Below are 15,734 nucleotides of genomic sequence, written 5' to 3' on the forward strand. Positions count from 1 at the left end.
AATCCTACAGACATGTTTGTCCCACACAGTGTTCTAAAAAAAAATCTTGAGCTGACTTAAAACAAATTTGAAGATTTAGTATGCAAATGTAGAGCTACAAATTCTTTTTAAAAATCAGAAGATTCAGTGATAGTAGCTCCACATTCCTGCCTGGCAACCGTGTCATTGCATGGAGCTGCTTGCTTCTTTAGATAAGACATGCTCTCTCCAGTTCACTACAGTCTCCACCAGTCCTTGCTGACCCCCCAACACAGAGAGCCCTTTTCAGTGTCACCTCTCATTATTGTTTTCCTAGCATTATTGCTTTAGTTGTCCAATGCTTGTTTCTATATGGTGCTCTTATTATTCCCTTTAAATCCTCACATTTGTGACCTCCTTAGGTTTCTCTTCTTGGCCCGTCGTTCTTTCTTTCCTTCCATTTCTCCTCTCTCTCTCTCTGTCTTTCTTTGATTATTTATTTAAGCCCATTGATTGTTGATTGGTAGTAAAGTGTCACCTGAGAGTGGCCTATCACTGGGTGTTCCTAGGCCCTGTAACATCCTGATCCTACAGGACTTGCAGTCATTTTGAAGGCCTAGCATGCAGCATGCCGTTTGTGAGTGGTGGGCTTCCAACACAGAAGTGGTGGTAGGGTGCAGAGAATACCCACTAGATCTGTGATTTCGAATAACATGTCATGCTTTAGTCCTTAAGTTGAGTGCCCGCTCTTCTGAATTGGGCCGCTGAGCTCAGTCATAAAAGCATAAGTGATGGTATCTGAACTATAATTATTCTAAGTCACACTTAAAGTCATTAAAAAAACCAAGTTGGCTTTTGACTAAGGATGACTCATGGCATCCTGGAGCATGAAGGCCAAGAAAGAGCAATGCCAAACGGTGGGAGAGTTCAAAAGCTTCTGGGAAAACCCAGGTCAGGGCACGTCGGACTTGGGCTCCAAAGCCTTCTTCTCTCGAACTCCACAAATCATTTTTGATTTGATTTGATTTGAGAAAATAATAACATGATAACCGTCTTGAGCACAAGATGGCAGTCTTACTTCTGCTTCACTGCCTTTGGCTGTCTGGAGAGAAGTGATAGGAAACAGAGCGGAAACAAAACTGCTTGTGTTGCTGAGAAATATTGAAAAATAAACAGTAATCAAGAAGAGTGATGAGGGAAGAAAAGAGATGGAAAAATACATGCAAGTGTTTTTGAGTTTTGTTTTGCTTTGTTTAGAACTTGGCTCTGCTCAGTCTTGAGTCTCTGTGTTAAATACATGTAGGCTGGAGTCTCACGTGTGTGTTTCAGCTCTCATCTAGATAGAGCAAAGACCCTGGCAGATACAGGGAATGCAGAAGGAAATCTAGACACTGTATGTTCTAGAGGGGAGGTAGGCAATGGGCCCAGGTCCTTGGATGGAGCAAGTCTTGAGCTAGGCTATGATAACCTCTTTATAGTATTTCTTATGAAACTAATAAAATGGGAAATTTTATTTATTTTCTTTTTTATTATACTTTAAGTTATAGGGTACATGTGCACAAAGCACAGGTTTGTTACATATGTATACATCTGCCATGTTGGTGTGCTGCACTTATTAATTCATCATTTACATCAGATATATGTCCTAATGTATCCCTCCCCCCACCCCATGACAGGCCCCGGTGTGTGATGTTCCCCTTTCTGTGTCCAAGTGTTCTCATTGTTCGATTCCCACCTATGAGTGAGAACATGCAGTGTTTGGTTATCTCTTGCAATAGTTTGCTGAGAATAATGGTTTCCAGCTGCATCCATGTCCCTACAAAGGACATGAACTCATCCTTTTTATGGCTGCATAGTATTCCATGTTGTATATGTTGTACATTTTCTTAATCCAGTCTGTCATTGATGGACATTTGGGTTGGTTCCAAGTCTTTGCTATTGTGAATAGTGCCGCAATAAACATAGGTGTGCATGTGTCTTTATAGCAGCAGGATTTATAATCCTTTGGGTATATATCCAGTAATGTGATGGCTGGGTCAAATGGTATTTCTAGTTCTAGATCCTTGAGGAATCACCACACTGTCTTCCACAATGATTGAACTAGTTTACAGTCCCACCAACAGTGTAAAAGTGTTCCTATTTCTCCACATCCTCTCCAGCACCTGTTGTTTCCTGACTTTTTAATGATTGCCATTCTAACTGGTGTGAGATGGTAGCTCACTGTGGTTTTGATTTGCATTTCTCTGATGGCTAGTGATGATGAGCATTTTTTCATGTATCTGTTGGCTGCATAAATGTCTTCTTTTGAGAAGTGTCTGTTCATATCCTTCACCCACTTTTTGGTGGGGTTGTTTGTTTTTTTCTTGTAAATTTGTTTGAGTTCTTTATAGGTTCTTGATATTAGCCCTTTGTCAGATGAGTAGATTGCAAAAATGTTCTCCCATTCTGTAGGTTGCCTGTTCACTCTGATGGTAGTTTCTTTTGCTGTGCAGAAGCTCTTTAGTTTAATTAGATCCCATTTGTCAATTTTGGCTTTTGTTGCCATTGCTTTTGGTGTTTTAGACATGAAGTCCTTGCCCATTCCTGTCCTGAATGGTATTGCCTAGGTTTTCTTCTAGGGTTTTTACGGTTTTAGGTCTAACATTTAAGTCTTTAATCCCTCTTGAATTAATTTTCGTATAAGGTGTAAGGAAAGGATCCAGTTTCAGCTTTCTACATATGGCTAGCCAGTTTTCCCACTACCATTTATTAAATAGGGAATCCTTTCCCCATTTCTTGTTTTTGTCAGGTTTGTCAAAGATGGTTGTAGATGTGTAGTATTATTTTTGAGGGTTCTGTTCTGTTCCATTGGTCTATATCTCTGTTTTGGTACCAGTACCATGCTGTTTTGTTTACTGTAGCCTTGTAGTATAGTTTGAAGTCAGGTAGCGTGATGCCTTTAGCTTTGTTCTTTTGGCTTAGGATTGTCTTGGCAATGTGGGCTCTTTTTTGGTTCCATATGAACTTTAAAGTAGTTTTTTCCAATTCTGTGATGAAAATCATTGGTAGCTTAATGGGGATGGCATTGAATCTATAAATTACCTTGGGCAGTATGGCCAGGAAATTTTCTTTTTGATACAAAGTCCCATGCCATATTCTGGCAAGCATATAGACAGAATTCAACTGATAGTTAGATATTAAAAAGAAGAGTGAAAGAGACTCTTGCTCTCTCTCTCTCTTTGTCTTTTTCTGGTAGCCACTGAAAATCAGTTACACTAGAACACTCTCATTTCTGCAAAGAAAAATATCATATCCCAGGATGAAAAGGAGGAGGAAGAGGAAAGGCTAACTTAACAAGAATCTCTTTGGCATTCTTGACTTAGACACCCAACGTAGTCCTCGCAGTACGGAGGTAATTTGGTCCTTATGGCCAACCCTAAAATTGTGTCAAAACACCAAAGAAATGGAGACTAAAAGACTGCTGCTGCTCCTGGGGCAAGGTGAGGTCACTCTGTGCCTTGCCACTTTTCCTGATGACCAGCTACAGGGCAGTCCCTTTTATAGGCACAGAGGTAGCATCTGAGTTGGCTATCATTCCTTCCATACTAAAAAACATGGGGTAAAGTGACACTTTCAATCCTTGTTGAAGTGATATTAAACCTTCATTGTATGTCTTTCTTCACTTACAAAATGAGGTTAATAAAGGTAATACAACCATTTTTGGGAGGCAACATCCTTCACATGGAGAAAGTTTCGGGGCTGGGTAGTGTCTCATGCCTGTAATCCCAGTACTTTGGGAGGCCAAGGCAGGCAGATCACTTGAGGTCAGGATTTCATGACCAGCCTGGCCAACGTGGTAAAGCCTCATATACTAAAATTACAAAAATTAACCAAGCGTGGTGGTGCATTCCCATAGTCTCAGCTACTTCGGAGGCTGAGGCGGGAGGGAGGTGGAGGTTGCAGTAAGGCAAGATCCCGGCAGTGCACTCCAGCCTGGATGACAGAGTGCGACTCCATCTCGAAGGAAAAAGAAAAAAGAATGTTTCAGACTTAAAGTTGCAGACATTCAAAGGCAGTATCTAATTAGTCACCCAAGAGCCTCGTGAGATAGAAGTTTGATAACATTTCCCTGTTTGTTAAATGTAGATTTGCAGGCACAGAAAGGCAAGTTGGTAACCCAGCACCACACTATGGCTTTGTTCCATAAACAACCTTGTGATATTTCTTTGAATAATATTTATTCATTTATTTCGAGAACAGAATCCAAAGGACACTGGAGATTTAGAACCAGAGGCAGTGGCTGATAATTTTTGATAACTTTGGGGTTGTGAGACCACTGGCAGTGCTCTCAGGATGTCCCCTCCCAATCCAAAATATACTGAGTGACACGTTTTTTCAAATTTAGGTTACAAAGAATTGATTTTTTAAAGTTGTATTTTGAGGATCTGATAATAGTCTTTTAAGGTTGTTAGAAATATTCTGGACTACTGGAAACACAGAATTAGCTATAGGAGCAGCTCCTGCCCTCAGAAGCTGAATTATATTTGGGGACAGATTTTTCTATTCTATGTATGTCACTTGAGAGGCTAAGAGGAAACAGTAGACGGGAGGGCTTCTCTCATTTCCAGCACCTTCTCCTTAATCCATAAGAAATCTTTGCCCATGCACAGAAGATGTCTGCCATGTGGTAGAGAAGGTCTATTGAAACTTTTGAAGAGCAGCAGGGAGAAGGCCAAAGGTGCAGTTTCTGTATTTGCAAAGAAACAGGGCTTGCGGAATCTCTAGGGCTTCTAAACAGAAAAGAGGTATTTTTATTACAAGACATGAGGTCAGTCAATTGATCACGGAGGTATTTTTTTTTCCTTTTCTTTTTCCTTTTTTCTTTTCTTTTTTTTTTTTTTTGAGAGAGAGAGGGGATGTGTCACTCTTTTACCCAGGCTGGAGTAGTTCAGAGATGCGATCTCAGTTCACTGCAACCTGCCCCTCCCAGGCTCAAGCGATTCTCCCACTTCAGCCTCTGGGACTACAGGCAGGCGCCACAACAACGGGCTAATTTTTTTTTTTTTTTTTTTTTTGGAGAGACGGAGTTTTGCAGTGTTGCCTTGGCTGGTTTCAAACTCCGAGACTCAAGCTATCCACTCACCTCTATCTCCCAGAGGGCTGGAATTACACGCATAAGCCACCATGCCCAGTCCCACAAAGGTTCTTTAGGGGTCGCCATCACGGTCCTACCAATATGTGATGGCACCCCCAGAGGCCCAGCTGTAAAATTTCAAAAAAAAAAAAAGAGAAACTACTTAGGTGAAAAATAACAGAATAACAGGGAGTGGCTTTATTCAACAGAATAATTTGTTTTCTGTTGTTTCTTCACTAGGATGACTTCAGAAGTGCAATTTTGATATGGACTTTGTCACCCTAAGGCTTTCAATTCCTCATATTTAGGATAAAACAGAAGTTTATCTAAAGCCAAGGGAGAGGGTCACCAGCAGAGGGAAGGAGGAACAGCAGAAGGAGAGGTCCACACATGAAAACACTTGGAAGAGCTCCAGGGTCTGTCAGATGCAGGTCTTGGCAGGAATTACCAAATATCCTTCAGACAGGCTGCTGCATTGCTGAGTGTGGACTGGCCTCAGGGCCTACTGATCAAAGCAAAAGGAAGCAGTGAAAAAACGATCACCATGTCTTCTTAGAACCTCATCTGGGGGCAAGAGGCCAGCATGCACAGTTGGTGCGTATTTTCTTGGGCGGATGGAAGAAAGGTGTAGGCGTGGCCACCATTTGAGCAGCATGTGGTTCCTCCCACACTCCATGCTGTTTCTGGCCTCCTTGCATTTTACTCATGCCATCCTCCTGGTCACTTCTTTGAGATATTAAGTGCATCCTCTAGGACTTACACTCAGCTCAAGGGTCAGTGCATCCATGAAACCTTACCTGGATCCCGGAGGGAGCTCTGTGCTCCTCCTTTGTCTCCCATAGGTCCCAGTACATGCGTCCAGTATTACCCATATGCACTGAAATGACCTTGCATGTGTCATCCCATAGGATTTCAAATTCTTAGAATATAGGAGTGATGCCTTCTTCCTGCTTATATTTCCAGTGTTAATGGTGTCTGTCAATTCACTTGAAGGTAACTAAACGTCTGGTAGCTAAGGGCTGCCCCCCACCTCCAAATAGTTCCCTGGAGGTCATTGTATGGGCACTGACATTGGTAGCTCTCCACTGGCTTGTAGATGCTTCTGGTTATAAGGTAGTCTCAGATGCCTTCAGAAAGTTCTGAGACTGTATAAAACGTTTCCTTCACAACCAATAACTATGTATTATTTTTCATGTAATTCCAGAAGTTATCCTTTTGATAGAGAGCAATTACTTTATTGATTGAGAGTTAGCTAATTATGTAATAAAGGTAAGGATCTGCATAGAGAAGTGTAAGAGACATGGAGAAGATTCTGTGGTGGTGAAAATAAGGTAGGTAGGCTTCCATGTCTCTCTCGTAAATTCCTAGGATGTCAGAGCCAAAGGTGACCATTGAGGTTATTTAGTTCCTCATTGTTCTGGTTATTTGTTGCTGTGTAGCAAACTACCCAAAACGTAGTAGCTTACGACAACCATTTTACTCAATCACACAGTTCTGTAGGTCAGAAATTCAGGCAGAGTGAGTTGATTCTTTCTTTCCACATGGCATCAATGTAAGTCACTCAGTGGTATTCGGATGGGTGGATGGGCTGGCCTAGGCGATCCAACAGACTTCATTCACACATGTGATGTCTAGATAGGGATGTCTGGAAGGCTGGACTCAGCAGTGTCTGTTGACTGATGTGCTGTCCAGCATGATAGCCTCGAGGTGGTTGGACTTCTTACCTGCTGGTTCAGGGTTCCAAGAGTGAGTGTTTTAGTGCACAAGGCAGAAGCTGCATCTTTTTTTTTCTTCTTTTTTTTTTAATGATCTGGCCTCAGAAGTCACATAGTGACAACTTTACTACTTTATATTGGTTGAGGCAGTCACAAGCCTGGCCATATTCAAGTGGAGTGGACATAGAGTTCATTTCTCAATGGGAGTGGTGTCAAAGAATTAGCAGTCGTATTTTGAAACTGCCATACTCATTTTATTGACAGGGAGACTTGAGGCTTAGGACATGAAAATGATTTGCCCAGAAAAAAACCATAAACTACAAAGTGGCATAGTGCTGACTGAAACTTATGCTTCATGATTTCCACAGCAAAGGTGAGACTATATTGCCAAAATGGTCCCTTTGGTACGATGGAGGCTAGAGATGTGTTTCAAGTGCAAGAATGCTCACTCTATTTTTTTTTTTTTTTTTTTTTTTTTTGCTAAAAGAGAAAGCTTCAGTTAAAGCTACAGGACAGAACAAATATAAACAAGTTATGTGCCCTATAGATTATTGTTTAGAATAATAATGACCAAAGTTAGGAGCTGTCCTTAGAAATAAAAATTAAGCCAGTAGAGTTTGCTATTCATAATACTATACATATATTCATTAATAAAGTTCTGTGTAAAAGGATGAGTTTGGACTTAGCTGCAGTAAGCAATATAGCAGAATAACTTTGTGTCTTGCCCCAAGGACAGCAAGAGAAGATATTAGGATGTCACCTTTGACTTGTCCATTAAACGTTGTGGAACTACGGATTATGCCATCTAGCAGAGCCATGGGTCTTTCCTGGAATATGCATCTACTCGGAACTGTGACATGAGAAAGAAAGAAATTTCCTACTGGTTTAAGATCTTGTATTTGGGGCTGGAGGATCTCTTTATTCAAGTCGCTTAACCTTTACTTTGTTATGGAAATGGAAGAACTTAGGAATATAGGTTTCCGACGCAGGTGTTCTCCATTTCTTCCAGTTGAAATCACAACTTTGGAAGAGAGAACATGGAAACAGGAATGAACAATTTCCTTATTAAAACAAAGCACAGCACAACGTTTGAGCATCCGAAAGAACATCTCCAATTGGAAAGAAGTGGCAGGCAACTGACGAAGCCTGATTTTGCCCCCTTGGTCCTTTTCACTTCAGTCGCTGATGATAGCATTACCTTGGACTCAAAAAATGTCACTTGGATATTACAGGGGTGCCTGGGACTTGGTGGGTGATGAGGGCAGGGACACTTACACCAGACCAAGACTGATCTGGCTGTGGTGCTGGAGATTAAGCTGTCTAAATATGGGATCCTAAGAAGACTTTTATGCATTCTAGACTTCAAGAGACAGATTGCATTTTTTTTTTTTTTGAGGAAAAGTAGATAAAGTCCTTTGACTGAATGACTCTAGAAAATAATAATGATTTGAGAGAGAAAAGAAGTCCTAAAACATAAAATCCTGACAGCGCAGGCATGAATGATCCTCATGAGGAAGAAATGAGACTCTGCTTAACTACACTGTAGATTTCGGTGTGGAAGAAGATGGAAGGTGGGTATATAGCCAAATTTTGAATACAATAGGGCAGCACAAAACTGTGACAACAGTGGCAGAAGGACTGAAGTACAGAATGTGTGAAAGTTGTTGTGAAATAAAAAATAGAGAGCAACAGAAAAGGACTATTTGGGCTGGGCAATAGTAATCCCAGAACTTTGGGAGGCCGAGGCAGGTGGATCACCTGAGGTCAGGAGCTCAAGACCAGCCTGGCCAACATGGTGAAACCCCATCTCTACTAAAAATACAAAAAATTAGCTGTAATCCCAGCTACTCAGGAGGCTGAGGGAGGAGAATCGCTTAAACCCGGGAGGCGGAGGTTTCAGTGAGCCGAGCTCGCACCATTGCACTGCAACCTGGGTGACAAGAGCAAAATTCCGTCTCAAAAAAACAAAACAAACAAAAAAAAAAAAAAAAAGAAAGAAAAAGAAAAGGAGAAAAAGGACGATTTGAACCAGGCTTAGAGTAAGAAGGATGAAGTGACAAGACCAGAGCTTGGGCAGATGGTAAGACATTAACAGATAATAGAGACAAAGCAGTATTTTCTACCTCTTACTCTGTGTCTTTTTTTCTGTTGAGGAAAAGGGTTTTTCCATTAGAAATGGTAGAGATAATGTGGTTAACAAGAAGTTGACATCTTAGTTGAGGGAGACCACATAAGAGATATCATAAGCTTATTTAAATGGTTGCAAAAATGATAAAGGTTATTACTGGATTTGCTTATATGACTAAGGATAAACTGTCAGAAATACTTGGAGAAAGATGGTATATGGAAGAAAGAAAGAGAATTTGTCTCAATTTTCCAAGAAGGAGCAAATTTGGGATCCAGAATACACCTAAATTATTGTTCATTCTGTTTTCTCAGATCGCCTCCACTTGCCTAGCCTACTCTTTCTCTTTCTAGGTTATCTTGTCCAATCTTTCCCCATCACTGGACAGGGAGTGGGTGCAAAATAAGCCAGATGGATTGTGACTGGGTTTCACAGGCCTAAGCTACAAAGGGGAATTCCTATCCAAGACAACCCAGTACACTAGGTCCTGAAAAGGCAGTTGAGATAAATCATTTGGAGAAGCTGGTATTAGAGAAACAAGGCGTAAGGATCAAAAGGAACCAAAGGAAGAAATGGAGTTACAGGTTTAAAAAGCTGAAATGTGGGTGGTAGGTTGACACCAGGTTAGAATGAGATCTGAAGTTGGCACAAAAGATGAACTTCAGAATGATTACAAACAAAGCAAAATGAAAACAAAACATTAATGGATAATACCAGTTTGCTCTTTATGTAACTGGGTATGTGGTGCATAGGTGGCTCAGGCTAAGGGTTAAGAAAGACATAATTATAGAATTCAGTTTGATGGATTCTTAGCTGGTTAGACAGTCACATTCTATGTAAGGATGAATTAATTAGCTAAGAAATAAATGTCAGCATAGGCAATGTCTTTAGTTGAGTGTCTGGACCTGTCATGTTAAATATTCTGACTTAAATAGAAGCATGAAAGGCAAACATATTAGACCTGCAGGTGAAAAAAATATAGGAGGAGCAGCTAAAATGTTGGATGGCAGACTTGAAGAAAGGATTCCATTTTCTCCACTTTTCCCCTTAGAGGTTAAAACTAGCATCAATGGAGGAGCATTGTTAGAGAGACAGATTTAGGCTTACCACAAAATGGGACTTTCAATTAATGGTGTACAAAGATGAGATTAACTATTATTTTATTTTATTTTATTTTATTTTATTTGAGACAGAGTCTTGGTCTGTGGCTAGGCTGGAGCGTAGTGGCATGATCTCGGCTCACTACAACCCCCGCCTCCCAGGTTCAAGTGATTCTTCTGCCTCAGCCTCTGAAGTAGCTGGGGTTACAGGCACTAGCCACCACGCCCGGCTAATTTTTGTATTTTTAGTAGAGATGGGGTTTCACCACATTGACCAGGATGGTCTCAATCTCTTGACCTTGTGATCCACCTGCCTCGGCCTCCCAAAGTGCTGGAATTACAGGCGTGAGCCATGCCCAGCCAAGATTAACTTTAATTCAACCAATATGTATTGAGCTCCATACACAATACTCTGCTAGACACAATGACAAGAGAATTACAGCAATCAAAGAGATGATGATAGTTATAGCTAACTTCAGTAATAATCTGTAGAGTGCTTATTTCTAATATCCTGATTAAGGAAAGTTGTTGGAAGTGTTGAAGCCGGGACTAGGAGTTATATCTCCTTGTACAGGAGATTCCTGCAAATGGTTGAAATATTGTGCTCAGCCAGTTGATTTTAAACTTTACTGTGAAGGGTGCAGCACACCAACATGGCACAAGTATACATATGTAACAAACCTGCACGTTATGCACATGTACCCTACAACTTAAAGTATAATAATAATAAATAAATTAAAAAAAAAAAAGAAATACATTTACCACGAAATCCAGTACAACCTATAATAAAGTTTCATGAAACAATATTGCCTTTATACCTTTGCTGTTTCCTATTCTAGCATTGTCTAGTCTATTCCTTTAGAAATATTCTAATAACAAGCCACTAAATTGACTTAGTAAGGGGTTGCTACCCCAGTTGGAAGAATATTTTGAAGTAGGAGATGGAACTTGGCTCCAGAGGTAAGGATTCGAACTCCAGGTCAGATTGAGTACTAGCTGAAATAGGGAAGAGGCCAAAGAGCCTCTCCATAAGACACATCCACCAGTGCCATGTCAGTTTACCATTGTTATGGCCACACTCAGAAGTTACCACCCATTTCCATGGCAACGACCTGACACCCAACACCCAAAAGTTACTACTCTTTTTTAGAAATGTCTGCATAATCTTCCCCTTAATTTGCATGTAATTACAATGAGTATAAATGTTATTGTAGACCTGCCCCTGAGCTGTTACACTCGAACAGACTGCTTTTGGGGTAACCCTGTTCTGCAGGAGCAATCATGGAACTGTAACATTGCCACCTCAGTAAAGCTGTTTTCTTCTACCACCAACCTATTCTTGAATTCTTTCCTGAGTGAAGCCCAGAACTTTTCTGGGCTAATTCCCAATTTGGGGCTTGCCTGCAACAATTTGGTTAATCACCTGTAGAGGTCTGATATAATATAATGCTTGTGGGTCTTTAACTACATGGCACCATGTAGTTAAAAAGGGCATGGCCATAAAACTGTTCTTTGCGTGAATTGTGATTGTCAATTGGGTTGAACTGGGAACAGTTGACTGTCACAATATAGGCAGAGTAGCACTGAAACATCATACTATAATTGTTCATTGAAGCATAAGTAAATTTCTTTGTAACAACTTAAGTTCTTTTGTGACATGGTACTGTAATAGACTTCCCAGTCTGCAGAAAGGAAAGAGAAGAAGAAATGGAAAGAAATAACTTTCTTCCAAAGAAATAGTGTTGAAATTGCATACATCACTTCTACTTAAATTCTCTGGTAAAAACTTAGTCAAATGGCCATACCTTTACTTCAAAAGAAGTTGGGAAATATAGTCATTGACTGGGTGTGATCAAGTGTTCTATTACTCAAGAGAAGAATGGGAGAATGGACACTGGGACTGTGGCACGATTAACAGGATTAAGTAATTAAATTTAATTAATGAATTAAGCCATAATAGTTAAACCTCGACAAAACAGGAAACACGTGAGCAGGTATGGGTATTGATCTAGATGGCCAACATGAACTAAGAAAATAATCCAGAGCTGACCATGAAACTTCATCAGATGGATGGCCCGCAACTTAGATTTAAGGATCACCCACGTGCCCGTGACTCCAGTTTTCTGAGGTTCTGTTGAATTTTCTCCATATGCTCTTCCTTTTAGGTGTTCATAAAAACTATAAGTCTGTGTTGACTTGGTATGTGCTGTGTATGACTAAAAGTACAAAGTGGAAGATTTGGACACAGAGAAGAAAGGAAGTGGGATGAAATCTTGGGTTTGGCTGTGGTTCAGAGTGACCAGGTAGCATACAGTTCACAGACCATCTTAGGCAGAGGTAGGGAAAAGTGAGACCTTTACTCAGAGTTGGAGGATGTTGGGTAGAAAACAGTAGGAAGCTGTGTAAACTTCAGAAGAGGATGTTGGGGTGAGAGGGAGCATGCGTGGTGCTAATCATGAATATCAGCCTTTGATTCCATGAGACCTGTGTTGAGTCCTTCATCCTCAAATGCTCCCTCTTTTATGGTTGCCATGGTACCTGAAATTCCTTTGGATTACATCTTTTTCCCAGTGTCCTCTACTAAAATACAGACATTCTTGGGAAAATGAAGTGTCTGGTGATGAACATTATTTGGATTGTAAACATGCTTGTAGATTTAGTTCCTTCCACTGACGGGAGGAACTCTAGAAATAGGATAACACTGGATCTGAAGGGGAAGAGGCAACGCAAAGAGGAAAATTAGGCAGGGTATGGGTAAGGAGGCTGTAAGTTCCAAATAAGCATTCACAAGTTTCCTGGTCTTTTCTCCTCTTACCCCAAACTACCTCTCTGTTTCCTCTAGATTACTAATGCTATGATTTGGTGTAAATACTTCTCTGTTTTTCTCCATAGACAAACAAAACGTGTTCACAAATACTGGCTTTTTTTGCAGGCTCAGAGTACATATTATCATGTAAGATGCATTATTAATATATTGTGGATATACCTCCAAGTCAATCTATATAAAACTCTTTTTGTTGTTGTTGTTGTTGTTGAGACAGAGTTTTACTCTTGTTGCCCAGGCTAGAGTGCAGTGGCGCGATCTCGGCTCACTGCAACCTCCGCTTCCAGTTTCCGGTGATTCTCCTGCCTCAACCTCCCAAGTAGCTGGGATTACAGGCACCTGCCACCAAGCCCGGCTAATTTTTGTATTTTTAGTAGAGACTGGGTTTCACCATGCTGGCCAGGTGATCCGCCCACCTTGGCCTCCCAAGGTGGTAGGACTACAGGCATGAGCCACTGCACACGGCCCTATACAACACATTTTTAATTAGGTATATACTGGTGTAAAGAATAGAAGTACAGATATGTATTCACTTAATGATGGAGATGCATTCTGAGAAACGTGTCAGGTGATTTTGTCGTGTGAGGATCACAGAGTACACCCACACAAACTTAGGTGGTAGAGCCTACTACACACCTCAACTATATGTTATGGCCTATTGTTTCCAGGCTACAAACCTGTACACTACCTTGCTGTACTGAATATAATAAGTAATTATAACACAATTGTAAGTGTGTGTCTAAGCACAGAAAAGGTGCAGTAAAAACGGAGTATAAAAATAAAAAATGGTACACCTGTAAAGGGCATTTACCATGAACGGAGCTTGCAGGACTGGAAGTTGTTCTGGGTGAGTGAGTGAGTGAATGATGAATGGATATGAGGGCCTAAGACATTACCGTGTGCCACTATAGACCCTATAAACACTGTACACTTAGGCTACATTACATTTATAAAACTTATATATTAACCTTAGCTTACTCTATTTTACTTTATACATTTTCTAATTATTTAACTTTTTGACTCTTTTGTAATAACACTTAGCTTAAAACACAAATACATTTTTTGTACAGCTATAGCTTTTTTTCTATTTTTAAAATGTATAGTTTTTTAAACGTTTAAAACTTTTTTGTGAAAAACTAACACACAAACACCTACATTAGCCTCAACCTAGAGAGGGTCAAGATCATCTATATCACTGTCTTCCACTCCACATCTTGTCCCGCTGGAAGATCTTCAGGGTCAATTACATTCATGTCATCTCTGATGATAACAATGCTTTCTGCTGGAATACTTCCTGAAGGGCCTGCCTGAGACTGTTTTACAGTTGACTTCTGTTTTTAGTAAGTAGAAAGGGCTAAGCACAGTGACTTGTGCCTATAATCCCAGCACTTTGGGAGGCCAAGGCGGGCAGATCATGAGGTCAGGAGATCGAGACCATCCTGGCTAACATGGTGAAACCCTGTCTCTACTAAAAATACAAAAAATTAGCCAGGTGTGGTAGCATGCACCTGTAATCCCAGCTATTCAGGAGGCTGAGGCAGGGGATTCGCTTGAACCTGGGAGGTGGAGGTTGCAGTGAGCCGAGATGAGCCACTGCACTCCAGCCTGGGCAACAGAGAGAGACTCCGTCTCAAAAAACAAAAAACAAATGAATAAAAAACAAAAAACAAACCAAAAAAATTAGAAGGAGTACACTATAAAATAACAACAAAAGCTAAAGTGTAGTAAATACATAAACCAGTAGCATAGTCATTTATTATCATTATCAACAATTATAGATGTATTATACACAATTTTACATACTATTCACAAATGACAGCACAGTTTGTTTATGCTGGTGTCACAAACAGGAGAGTAATCCCTTGCACTACAGTATTAAAATGGCTACAGTGTTACTAGGAGATAGAAATTTTTCAGCTCCATTATAATCTTATGGGACCACCATGGTATATGCAGTCCATTGTCGATGGAAACATCATAATGGGACACGTGACTGTATTATAATTTATTGAATTGTTCCACTATTAATGGACATTCAGGTCCTATTTTTAGGTATGGGCCACTGTGTCTTCTATTTATTAAATTATAGTTTCCCCAGAATTTTTCAAAATGTAAAAGAAATAACAGAGTAGGTACCTCTAAAACTAGAACATTACAGAATCTGAGTGTATTTTAAAAATCTCCAAACTTTATAATAGCATCCTAAAATTGGAGGTTGTAAAGGAACTCCAGCAGAGCAAGAAGTTGACGATTGGAGGATCTAGGTCAGCATTTCTTTTTTGTTTTTAAAAACAACTTTATGGAGGTATAATTGCTAATAAGCTAAACACTGAAGCATGCAAATTGATCAGATTGAAACCATCACCACAATCCATCCATCATCATAAAGTTTCCTTGTGCCCTTTGTCATTGCTCCCTCTGGCTCCTCCCTGCCTCCTTCTTTCTTTCCTCACCAGCAGTCACTGAGTTACTTTCTGTCACAATCTATTTATTTGCATTTTCTTGAGTTTTATGAAAATGGGATCATACATATACTCCTTTTTATCTGACGTTTTCGCTTAGCATAATTATTTTGAGATTCATCCATATGACTGCAAGCGTGGCTCATTACTTTTCATTGCTGAGTTGCATTCTGTTGTATGGGTATGCCACAATTTGTGTATTCATTCACCTGTCAATGAATATTTGGATTATTACAGTTTTTACATATAAAGATAAAGCTGCTATGAACATTCATGTTCAAGTCTTTGTATGGACATATGCTTTTCTTTCTTTTAGGTAAATATATAGAAGTAGAATGGTTGGATCACGTGGTAAGTATACGTTTAACATTTCAAAAAACTAATACTTTTCCAAAGTGGCCATACAATTTTACACTCCCAGTAGTAGTGTATGAGAG

This window comes from Macaca thibetana, chromosome 15, assembly GCF_024542745.1.
Source record: "Macaca thibetana thibetana isolate TM-01 chromosome 15, ASM2454274v1, whole genome shotgun sequence".
Classification (NCBI taxonomy): Eukaryota; Metazoa; Chordata; class Mammalia; order Primates; family Cercopithecidae; genus Macaca; species Macaca thibetana.